The 12,623-nt window shown below is 52.7% G+C and overlaps 1 long non-coding RNA gene across 1 annotated transcript in view; it reads right to left on the bottom strand.

The window, feature by feature from the left end:
- Positions 1–8,749: 8,749 nt before the first annotated feature.
- Positions 8,750–12,623, bottom strand: part of LOC135405703 (uncharacterized) — a 553,771-nt gene continuing 549,897 nt past the window's right edge. The window contains exons 2-3 of the long non-coding RNA XR_010425962.1: positions 11,781–11,800; positions 8,750–8,789 (exon numbers count right to left, since the gene is read on the bottom strand). This is a non-coding gene — a long non-coding RNA (uncharacterized LOC135405703). The remainder of the gene's footprint in view (positions 8,790–11,780; positions 11,801–12,623) is intronic.

Below are 12,623 nucleotides of genomic sequence, written 5' to 3'. Positions count from 1 at the left end.
TGATAGGAAATGCTATCAATTTGTTGAGATACTTTTATTTACACAGATCCCGTATTTGGAAACTTAAACTCCAGTTCTGGTATTTACATGCAGCACTAAGTTCTTCTGTGCAGCAGGACACCCTTGCTGGCCCACTAACTCCTGGGCAGTGTTTCATCAGCAGCTCCTGCGCAGCCTGTCCCTCAACAGTAACCGAGGGTCACCTCAGCCCTGCAGGAGGGAATTCACATCACCTCCTTCCTGAGAGAATGAACATTCCCAACTGCAGCATGAGGCAAGGGAATGCTTAAAAAATTAAAGACTGAAAATCAGTCCCTGACTGACAGCAAGATCTGAAGATGCTGCTGAAGGCACCAAGATCTAAAGCTGACATCCCCAAATGACAGCAACACAAATGCAACCAAGCCTGGATTAACAGTTTTGAATTCCAGACCTAAATCCATTGTACCAACCTCTCAGTTCATTCACACTGATTTAAAGAAGTTACATTCAGATATTTACTATTCATAGAACGCAGCTTCATTTACAACACGGGCTGTTCTGTAGCGTTCTGCTGGTTATTACAGCTGTTCCAAGCCCCCTGCCATGGGCAGGGATACCTTCCACAAGATCTAGTTGCTCAAAACCCCATCCAACAGGATCCAACCAGGCCTTGAGCACTGCCAGGGATGGGGCATCCACAGCTTCTCGGGGCAACCTGAGCCAATGCCTCACCACCCTCCAGCAGAAAAAAATTCTCCCTTACATTTAGTCTAAACCTAAACCGTTCAGCTTAAACCCATTGCCCCTTGTCCTGCAGCTACAGGCCCTCAGAAAAAGTCCCTCTCCATCTTTCTTGCACCACTTAAGTCCTGACAGGCTGCAAGGAGGTCTCCACAGAGACTTCTCCAGATTGAGCCATCCCAACTCTCCCAGCCTGTCTCCGCAGCTGCTCCATCCCTCTCATCATCTTCCTGGCCTTCCCTGGACTTGATCCAACAGGTCTGTGCCCTTCTCACGCTGGGAGCTCCAGAGCTGGATGCAGCGCTCCAGGTGGAGAATCACCAGAGCGCGGCAGAGGGGCAGAACCCCCTCCCTCACCCACGGCCCGCTGAATGGGATGCAGGATACGCCCGGATTTCTGGGCTGGGAGCTCAGCGCCAGCTCAGCCCCAACTTTCCATCCACCAGCACCCCCAATTCCTTCCGTGCCGGGCTGGAGGACAAACCCCAGCGCAGAACCCCACACGGGAGCAGCTGCTCCCCGCCAGGGCTGTTCCCTCCCACACCACGGCAGCTCCCTGGGAAGCGGCGGGAATACCGCCGGGCACAGCGGGAATAGCGCCGGGCACAGCGGGAATACCGCCGGGCACGGCGGGAATACCGCCGGGCACAGCGGGAATACCGCCGGGCACAGCGGGAATACCGCCGGGCACAGCGGGAATAGCGCCGGGCACAGCGGGAATACCGCCGGGCATAGCGGGAACACCGCCGGGCGCAGCGGGAATACCGCCGGGCACAGCGGGAATACCGCCGGGCACAGCGGCTCCGAGGACACGCGGTGTCCCCGCTCCCCCCTCCCGGCTCCCGCCGCCTCCATCCAGCCCCTTCCCGTCCCGCGGCCCCGCACTCACCCGGGCAGGAGGGAGGATCGCGTGGGATCGGGGCGGGCCGGGATGGATCGGGGCGGGCAGGGGAGGCGAGGCCAGGCAGGATGTGCCGGCTGGAAGCGGGAGGCGGTCCTGCCGCGCTGGGAGTCACGGGAGGAGCCGCTTCCGGGCGGCCAGTAGGAAATCCGGCGGCATTCCAGTGTCATTCCAGTGGGTATTCCAGTGGGAACGCAGCAGCACTAAGGTTAATCAATCTGCTTCATACAACGGTGCCTGGGCTTCAGCTGCGTTATTTATTTTTTTTTTTCCTGGACCAAAAATCTTCTTCTAGAGTCTCCCTGAGTCTCCCTCAAAGAAAACTTTGGAATCCTCACCGAGCACGTGAAAACTTCCAGAAATATTTTTAGATGCCTGTTAATGGTTTGGTTTACATTGGCTAATGATGTCAGAAACAAAAGAAAATGTTAGGTAGGCTTTGCTGAAGCTTTGTTCTTGTGTACTGGCTTGAAGGATACGAAGCAGAACTAGCAGAAATAAAAAAGGTGGATTTTGGAAACCTCAGCAGCCTTACAGTGCACGGCTGCTGTTGGTACAAAGTTACACTGCCATAAGTGTAACTAGAAGGACCTTTCAATGGCAGGTAAGAGAGGGGACTGTGTCCTGTCAACAACTTAAGGAGGGAGAATAACAGAGCCTTGCACATCTCCAACACCAGTTCAAACCCTTCCCTTTACGGAAAGTGCTTTTCAGTCTTGTTCCTCCTCACAGTGTGGTTGTTACACAGTCATAACTTCTGCTTCCCTGGCACTAGCTGGATCCTTTGGAACAAATGTCGTGATTCCAGTGGGTTCTGCATTCATGGATGCATCCAGCAAATTCCTGTGTGCTGAGCAGAGAAAGTGGCAAAGTATAATATATAGAAAAGGGGGATGGAGGAGAGAAAAAGGCAAACGCTGCTCATACTGTTCAGTCCTTGTTCCTTTACCACCTGGACCGCTCTGTCGCCAGCTGACCAAAATATCATGGTCACTTGAACATGAAATAAGGATTAATCAGCATGTGGCTGGGTTACCAGCAGAGAGATTTTGCCAGGGGTGAACCTACAGCTGTCCTAATTGTAGAAATGTGTACAAATTAGATAAAAAAATTTAAGTTTCTCTAGAAAGCTTTTTTTTTCATAGGCCTGTGAGCTTCAAAGAAAAAGAAGACAATCTCCACTTTTTAATTCTGAGTTCATCACTACATCCCTCAACATCCAGGACATTTTGCAAAATTTATTAAACTTCAAATATTTTAATGTAAATGCTCACCAATAGTTGGGATATTCAAAGTGAAAAATAGGTCACTGTCATGAAATTCTCTTTATTTCTTTCATGAGAATTAGCAAGCTTTGAAGAAGGAAGTAGTTCTCCAGACTTAAAAGGTTGCATCACCTAAATTAACACTCACAGGATGTTTTCTCACTACAGATGGGCGTACCAGCAGATGCTAAAAATAGAGAGGCCACATCCTGCACCTCAGCCAGTCACAGACACCCTTAAAAGATGTTATTTCTGTTCCAAAAATCCACAAAGTACCTCAGCATAACTGCCTGAACACCATCAGGGTGAATACTCAAACAAATACACATTTACATAATAGCTGTGGTGTTTTTAATTTGCTGTGGGTCATAAACCCCACACATCTGACCGGTGGTGCTGGACAAGATCGTCCAGTGACGAAGGCAAGTGCTTCCAACTCCAGGGCTGTCCCTTGAGCCGCCTCTAGAGTAGAATATCAGGGAATATCTCCGCATCTCTGTTCCGTCCTGTGATAGCCTCCATCCCTTCCCCAAGCTCTGGCAGTCCTGGTGGACTGCAGGCAGATTAGCCTCTGCCTGAGGGACAAAATCCAGCCTATACGGCAAGGACTTCAAGTATTTCAGTTTTGAGCCAGTAGGGCACTGCAGTACTGCTGTGTAAACACTAAATAAGGAGAAGGGGAAGGAAGAAAATAGAAACTTTTTTATTTTCGTTGCAAATAGGTTTTTTTCACGTGGGGTGAGGGTGGATATTTGGGAAAGGTTCTTCCCTCCGAGGGTGGTTGGCACTGGACCAGGCTCCCCAGGGCAGAGGTCACAGCACCAAGGCTGGCAGAGTTCAGGCACACGGTGTGACTCTTGGGGTCGGTCCTGTGCCGGGCAAAGGCTTGGACTCGACGCTCCTCGTGGGTCCCTTCCACCTCAGCACGTTCTGTGATGGTGCGATGAGTTCCCTCTCTTTCAACACTTTTGTTCTTTTCAGGGCTCCTCGCTGCCCGGGGCCCGAAGCCCGCCTTCCGCGCGCCTGCTTCCCTGCCCGTTGTGGCGGCCGCAGCCAGGCGCTGAGTGCCCGCTCCCGGGCGGGCACGGCCGCTCGCTCCAGGAGTGGGGGGGCAGCGCCGGCGCCCCGAGGATTCCCGGGATTCCCTCGGCGGTTTCCAGGCAACGCTCCCCGCGCGCTCCTCGCTCCAGGGCCGAACGTGCGCAGCCAATGGGAGGCGGCGGAGTGGGCGGGGCGAGGCGGGGATTGGGCGGGGCGGGGGCGGGGCCGAGAGGGGCGGTTGGTGGGGTTTGGGTGGGAGCGGGCGGGGCCGGGAGCGGGAGCGCTGCCGCTGAGCGACCCCCGGGCAGCGACCCCCGGGCAGCGGCCCCAAGACCCCCGGCGAGTGGTCCCCGGTGCGCGGCCCCGGGGGAGGGACCCCCCGTGCGCGGCCCCCCGGCGAGTGGCCGCTGGTGAGCGAGCCCCGGTGAGCGACCCCCAGTGACACCCAGTGAGAGACCCGCGGGGAAGAAGCCCCGGTAAGTGACCCCTGCGGAGGGAACCCCAGGGAGGGACCCCCGGTGAATGACCCGCGGTGAACAACCCCTGGCAAGTGACCCCCGGGCAGGGACCCCCGGTGCGCGGCCCCCGGGGGTGTCTGTCCGGGGCTGGGCGCGTTCCTTCCCCGTGCAGAGCCGAGCGGGGCCGTGGCGGGAGCGGGGCCGGAGCGGAGCCGGCCGGGGGGGCAGAGGGGAGCCCTGAGCCGCCTTCTGCCGAGGGGGCTGCTGGAAAGGAGCCTGCGCTGGGAGGAGCGGGGGACGTGGCCCGAGGCTGAGGCAGGGGAGCTTCAGGTCAGCTCCTGGAGAAAGGTTTCTCCCTGTGTTTTTCGGGGGGGCTCGGGCACTGCAATGGGTTGCCCAGGCGGAGCCAGCACCCCGGCAGGTGTTTCAGAGGCTCCTGCATCTGGCCATGGCTGACAGGCTTTAGTGGTTTGGGGGTTGCTGGGGCAGTGCTGGGCTGACAGTTGGACTTGATGGAATCATGGAACGTGCTGAGTCGGGAGGGTCCCACCGGCACCATGGAGTCCAGCTCCTGAGTTTTAGGCACCACTAAAGGAACTGAATCTGCATCGAGCTGTTTGGCTCCAAAAACTCTTCTGCCCCTAGTCTACACTGCCAAGTAAAACAAAACAGACTGTGCAAAATAGAGGCCTGTGTTCCCCCCAAAGGGAAGGCAGTCAGTTACAAACCAGGACAATAAATCAAAGCTCAGAGCTTACATTCATGGTCCCCACAGTTGTATGACACATCAAACCAGTCCGCTGTTACCCATGTAGAACTCTCATCAGGAATCCCAAACTTTCTTGTGTGTATTTGTATAGATATGTATATATACACATACCTATGTATAGACATCTATTTGTGTGTATCTCTGTAAGATTCTGTATCTTTGGATGTGATATTGGCATGCTATTGTTGTGTGGCAACAGGTGGACTTAAAAGGTTACAACACTTTAGGAGATCAACTTTCTGCTTGTGGGTTCTATTTTTTAAAGAAGGTAACAAGAAAAGAACTCTTTAGCCAAATATAAGTTAAGGGCTCCTCGCTGCCCGGGGCCCGAAGCCCGCCTTCCGCGCGCCTGCTTCCCTGCCCGTTGTGGCGGCCGCAGCCAGGCGCTGAGTGCCCGCTCCCGGGCGGGCACGACCGCTCGCTCCAGGAGTGGGGGGGCAGCGCCGGCGCCCCGAGGATTCCCGGGATTCCCTCGCCGGTTTCCAGGCAACGCTCCCCGCGCGCTCCTCGCTCCAGGGCCGAACGTGCGCAGCCAATGGGAGGCGGCGGAGTGGGCGGGGCGAGGCGGGGATTGGGCGGGGCGGGGGCGGGGCCGAGAGGGGCGGTTGGTGGGGTTTGGGTGGGAGCGGGCGGGGCCGGGAGCGGGAGCGGGAGCGCTGCCGCTGAGCGGCCCCCGGGCAGCGACCCCCGGGCAGCGACCCCCGGGCAGCGACCCCCGGGCAGCGGCCCCAAGACCCCCGGCGAGTGGTCCCCGGTGCGCGGCCCCGGGGGAGGGACCCCCCGTGCGCGGCCCCCCGGCGAGTGGCCGCTGGTGAGCGAGCCCCGGTGAGCGACCCCCAGTAAGTGACACCTGGTGAGCGACCCGCGGTGAACAAGCCCCGGTAAGTGACCCCTGCGGAGGGACCCCCGGTGAGCGACCCGCGGTGAACAACCCCTGGCAAGTGACCCCCGGGGAGGGAACCCCAGGGAGGGACCCCCGGTGAATGACCCGTGGTGAACAACCCCTGGCAAGTGACCCCCGGGCAGGGACCCCCGGTGCGCGGCCCCCGGGGGTGTCTGTCCGGGCTGGGCGCGTTCCTTCCCCGTGCAGAGCCGAGCGGGGCCGTGGCGGGAGCGGGGCCGGAGCGGAGCCGGCCGGGGGGGCAGAGGGGAGCCCTGAGCCGCCTTCTGCCGAGGGGGCTGTTGGAAAGGAGCCTGCGCTGGGAGGAGCGGGGGATGTGGCCCGAGGCTGAGGCAGGGGAGCTTCAGGTCAGCTCCTGGAGAAAGGTTTCTCCCTGTGTTTTTCGGGGGGGCTCGGGCACTGCAATGGGTTGCCCGGGCGGAGCCAGCACCCCGGCAGGTGTTTCAGAGGCGCCTGCATCTGGCCATGGCTGACAGGCTTTAATGGTTTGGGGGTTGCTGGGGCAGTGCTGGGCTGACAGTTGGACTTGATGGAATCATGGAACGTGCTGAGTTGGGAGGGTCCCACCGGCACCGTGGAGTCCAGCTCCTGAGTTTTAGGCACCACTAAAGGAACTGAATCTGCATCGAGCTGTTTGGCTCCAAAAACTCTTCTGCCATAGTCTACACTGCCAAGTAAAACAAAACAGACCGTGCAAAATAGAGGCCTGTGTTCCCCCCAAAGGGAAGGCAGGCAGTTACAAACCAGGACAGTAAATCAAAGCTCAGAACATACGTTCATGGTCCCCACAGTTGTATGACACATCAAACCAGTCCTCTGTTCATTACCGGTGTAGACCTCTCATCAGGAACCCCAAACTTTCTTGTGTGTATTTGTATAGATATGTATAGGTAGATAGATATACATACATAGATATGTATAGGTATATATTTGTGTGTATCTCTGTAAGATTCTGTATCTTTGGATGTGATATTGGCATGCTATTGTTGTGTGGCAACAGGTGGACTTAAATGGTTACAACACTTTAGGAGATCACCTTTCTGCTTGTGGGTTCTATTTTTTAAAGAAGGTATCAAGAAAAGAACTCTTTAGCCAAATATAAGTTAAGACCTTAATCAGAGCAAATGTATTGATTTTTATTTCCAATTGTACAACAAGTCATTCAGCTATTTGCATACTCTAAAGCTGGGTTGGAAACTTCTCCCTCAGAAATAAGAAAAACTGTTTTCCGAGGCTGTTACTGACAGCCATGGCAGAGTTTCCAATAACAACTCCCCATTCTTGAAATGCAAAACCTGAAAAATGAAACAAGCATTAACCTGGAATTCTTGTTGCCAGCACTGATCTGGACAGAAGTTATTAGAGAGTGGAGCAAAGCTAGCACCACAAACAACCTTGGGCTCTGCATTTGTTGGTCATGGCAACAAAGTTTTGCTTTTCAACCCATCTACTAAGGAAACCTTGGCAGAACTGTGAGCTTATAACACTACTTTTCTTAAGAAGTTAGGAGGCCTTAATCCAGTGTACACAGATGAGACCCTGAAATAGGAGAGAGGCCAGTTGCTGATGATCAGTGCAGATGAGGAATCAGCTCTGCTGAGTAGGCTTCAAGCTTTGTGATTTTTACAAGTGGACTATTTCAAATCTGTTGTAGAAGAAACAGTCTTTTCTGTTTGATCAACTTTCCACTTCCAGAATACTGGAGTTTATCCCTCAAATTCAGCCTGTAGTTTCAAAAGATAAAAATCCTTACAGGAAACCTTTCAGCCTCAGTAGCCAATTGCAACATGCCCAGAAAAGTTCAGCAACAGCACCATTCATTAAATGAACTGTTCTGGACCAGCCATCCCAGAGAGATTGAGCTCCAGTGCTAAACCCCATAGAGTGCCAAGTGCCATAAGAGCTGATTTTTGGCTTTGCTGAGATTCTCTCTGGTTTCCTTTGGTGTAGCTGGCACATCTGGAGCAAAGGGTCTGGGCAAAAGTACATCCTTAGAAGGTTCCAGTACAAATCATGTGGCAAGATTAGCAATTTCTCTAACTGAGGAAGTATATTAGATACAGGAATGCATTTTTCTGCCTCCTCTTTCCGCACTGCTGCTGTATTCCTTCATCATGCCCTGTGAGCAGTCCCAGTGTTCTGTGATTGACGCCATAAGGGACTTGCTAACAGGGAACAAACACCTCCGAGACAAAAGGTGCCACCACAGAAAGCTCTTGCTGCCCAAGAAGTGCCCAGGCTGCCACAACGACTGCACGTGAAGCCAAAGGATCCAGACTTTCTTTACTGGGGGAAAGGGTTGCTGATTCCATCTTTTCAGCCCTGCTCTGCAATGGCCGGTGCCACCTTTTGAAAAATTCAATACAAATGAAGATTCCTGCCAGACAAAAGGTGCCACCACAGAAATATCTTTGCTAAAAAAGAAGTGCCCAGGTTGCACCACCTATATCTAAAGGCAAAGGTTCCAGACTTTTTTCCTGGTGGAAAGAGCTGCTGTTCCCTTTTTTCTGCCCTGCTCTGCAATGGCTGGTCCCACCTGCTGAAAAATTGAATGCAAAGGAAGATTCCTGCCAGACAAAAGGTGCCACCACAGAAAGTCTTGCTGCCCAAGAAGTGCCCAGGCTGCCCCAATAACTGCACCTGAAGCCAAAGCTTCTAAACTTCTTTTCCTGGTGGAAAGAGCTGCTGTTCCCTTTTTTCAGCCCTGCGCTGCAATGGCCGGTCCCACCTCCTGAAAAATTTATCTCAGCTGAAGATTCCTGCCAGACAAAAGGTGCCACCACAGAAAACACTTCCTGCCCAAGAAGTGCCCAGGCCGCGCCAAAAACTACACCTGAAGCCAAAGGATCCAGACATTTTTTCCTGGTGGAAAGAGCTGCTGTTCCCTTTTTTCTGCCCTGCTCTGCAATGGCCGGTCCCACCTGCTGAAAAATTGAATCCAAATGAAGATTCCTGCCAGACAAAAGGTGCCACCAAAGAAAACACTTCCTGCCCAAGAAGTGCCCAGGCTGCCCCAACATCTACACCTGAAGCCAAAGCTTTCAGACTTTTTTCCTGGTGGAAAGAGCTGCTGTTCACTTTTTTCAGCCCTGCTCTGCAATGGCCGGTCCCACCTCCTGGAAAATTGAATCCACCTGAAGATTCCTGCCAGACAAAAGGTGCCACCACAGGAAGCTCTTCCTGCCCAAGAAGTTCCCCGCCTGCACGAACTACACCTTAAGCCAAAGCTTCCATCTATTTTTTCCTGGTGGAAGGAGATGCTGTTCCCTTTTCTGTGCCCTGCGCTGCAATGACCGGTCCCACCTCCTGAAAAATTGAATCCAACTGAAGATTGCTGCCAGACAAAAGGTGCCACCACAGAAAGCTCTTGCTGCCCGAGAAGTGCCCAGGCTACCCCAACATCTGCACCTGAAGCCAAAGCTTCCAGCCTTTTTTTCCTGGTGGAAGGAGCTGCTGTTCCCTTTTTTCTGCCCTGCGCTGTAATGGCCGGTCCCAACTCCTGAAAACTTCAGTCCAAATGAAGATTCCTTCCAAACAAAAGGTGCCACCACAGAAAGCTCTTCCTCCCAAGAAGTGCCCAGGCTGCCCCAACAACTGAACCTCAAAGTCAAACCTTCCAGACTATTTTTCCTGAGGGAAAGGGCTGCTAATTTTTTTTTTTTTAGCCCACTCATGAATAGGTCAAAGTAACATCCAAAATAGACTCCAGATAAAGATTCCTGACAGACAAATGTCTTACCACAGAAAGCTCTTTGCTGCCCAAGAAGTGCCCAGGCTGCCCCAACAACTGCACTTCAAAGCCAAAGCTTCCAGCCTTTTTTTCCTGGTGGAAAGAGCTGCTGTTCCCTTTTTTCAGCCCTGTGCTGCAATGGCCTGTCCCACTTTCTGGAAAATTGAATCCAAATAAAGATTCCTGCCAGACAAAAGGTGCCACCACAGAAAATTCTTGCTGCCCAAGAAGTGCCTAGGCTGCCCCACCAACTACACCTGAAGCCAAAGATTCCAGACATTTTTTCCTGGTGGAAAAGAGCTGCTGTTCCCTTTTGGCAGGCCTGCGCTGCAATGGCCGGTCCCACCTCCTCAAAAATTCAATCCAACTGAAGATTCCTGCCAGACAAAAGGTGCCACCACAGAAAGTTCTTGCTGCCCAAGAAGTGCCCAGGCTGCCCCAACAACTGCACCTGAAGCCAAAGCTTCCAGACTTTTTTTCCTGGTGGAAAAAACTGCTGTTCCCTTTTTTCAGCCCTGTACTGCAACGGCCTGTCCCACCTTCTGGAAAATTGAATCCACCTGAAGATTCCTGCCAGACAAACGTTGCCACCACAGGAAGCTCTTGCTGCCCAAGAAGTGCCCAGGCTGCCCCAACAACTGCACCTCAAAGCCAAAGCTTCCAGAGTTTTTTTCCTGATTGAAGGAGCTGCTGTTCCCTTTTTTTTTGCCCTGTGCTCCAATGGCCGGTCCCATCTCCTGAAAAACTGAATCTAAATGAAGATCCTTGCCAGAGAAAATGTGCCACCACAGAAAGGTCTTCCTGCCCAAGAAGTGCCCAGGCTGCGCAAAAACTGCACCTCAAAGCCAAAGCTTCCAGACATTTTTTCCTGGTGGAAAGAGCTGCTGTTCCTTTTTTTCTGCCCTGCGCTGCAATGGCCGGTCCCACCTCCTGAAAACTTCAATCCAAATGAAGATTCCTGCCAGACAAAAGGTGCCACCACAGAAAGTCTTGCTGCCCAAGAAGTGCCCAGGCTGCCCCACCAAATGAACCTCAAAGTCAAACCTTCCAGACTTTTTTTTCCTGATGGAAAGAGCTGGTAATTCCCTTTTTTTTGGCCCACTCCTGAATAGGTCAAAGTAACACCCAAAATAGACTCCAGATAAAGATTCCTGCCAGACAAAAGGTGCCAGCACAGGAAGCTCTTGCTGCCCAAGAAGTGCCCAGGCTGCCCGAACAACTACACCTGAAGCCAAAGCTTCCAGACTTTTTTTCCTGGTGGAAAGAGCTGCTGTTCCCTTTTTTCAGCCCTGCTCTGCAATGGCCGGTCCCACTTCCTGGAAAATTGAATCCAACTGAAGATTCCTGCCAGACAAAAGTTGCCACCACGGAAAACACTTCCTGCCCAAGAATTGCCCAGGGTGCCTCAATAAGTGCCCCTGAAGCGAAAACTGCCAGACTTTTTTTCCTTAGGGAAAGAGCTGCTGTTCCCTTTTCTCAGCCCTGCGCTGGTATGGCCTGTCCCATCTCTTGAAAACTGAATCCAAATAAAGAATCATGCCAGACAAAAGGTGCCACCACAGAAAGCTCTTTTTTGCCCAAGAAGTTCCCAGGCTGTACCAACTACACCTAAAGCCAAAGCTTCCAGACTTTTTTTCCTTACGGAAAACTTCTGTTCCCTTTTTTCTGCCCTGTGCTGCAATGGCCGGTCCCACCTCCTGAAAAATTGAATCCAACTGAAGATTCCTGACAGACAAAAGGTGCCACCAAAGAAAACACTTCCTGCCCAAGAAGTGCCCAGGCTGCCCCAACATCTACACCTGAAGCCAAAGCTTCCAGACTTTTTTTCCTGGTGGAAAGAGCTGCTGTTCCCTTTTCTCAGCCCTGTGATTCAATCGCCGGTCCCACCTCCTCAAAAATTGAATCCTACTGAAGATTCCTGCCAGACAAAAGGTGCCACCACAGAAAGTTCTTGCTGCCCAAGAAGTGCCCAGGCTGCCCCATCAACTGCACCTGAATCCAGAGGATCCAGACTTTTTTTCCTGGTGGAAAGAGCTGCTGTTCCCTTTTTTCAGCCCTGCTCTACAATGACCGATCTCACTGAAACAGGAGGCCAGGCCCAAAAGAGTTACGTAAGAAATTTGGGCCTGCTAACAAGCTACCAACATCCAAGACGATCTGTGCTCGTTCTTTTCTACTTACTAGACCAAAGCTTCAGAGAATAGTACAAGAACATGTTATAGGACTAGAAGCAATAAATTAGAAATATAACAGGATCAGGTAGACATTTGAATAGGAGAAATAGGCCGGGAGCCAGGGCTTTTCCCAAGCTTCAGTGAGCAGGTCAAGAACAATGGAAGAGAAGAAGGGTCAGGCTGAAGAAGATGAGTTTAAGCCCCCAGACCAACCAAAATTGAGGGCCAAGACAAGCACCGCCCCAAACCCCGCCTGAGCTCCATCTATACTCCGCCTATTATTAATATGCATTGATAGATGTTGTAATCACTTGAATATGCATTTAATCACATCTGAAGATTGTATAAAATGCTGATTTTGTGTGAAGCCTTTGAGCAAGTTTGTCCAGCGCGAGCTGCCTTGCTCCCAGCGTCGAATAAACAAATACCTTGCTGCTTAAAGATAAAAAAAGTCTCTGAGCAGGTTCTCGGACCGATTTTTCAGATTCACTTGGCGACCTGCAGCAGCACACCTTCTCCACCCGGCTGCGGAATCCCCCGGAGGACGGGACCCCCTTGGGCGCCCTCGGGTAAGTCTTTCTACCCGAAGGGGCTCCCTTCTTCGGTGGCTTTTTGCAGGGGCTGGACAAGAACACTGCCTATTGATAAAAGGTATTTGTAT

The sequence above is a fragment of the Pseudopipra pipra genome, chromosome W (assembly GCF_036250125.1).
Source record: "Pseudopipra pipra isolate bDixPip1 chromosome W, bDixPip1.hap1, whole genome shotgun sequence".
Classification (NCBI taxonomy): Eukaryota; Metazoa; Chordata; class Aves; order Passeriformes; family Pipridae; genus Pseudopipra; species Pseudopipra pipra.
This window is presented reverse-complemented; position numbering and strand designations above follow the sequence as displayed.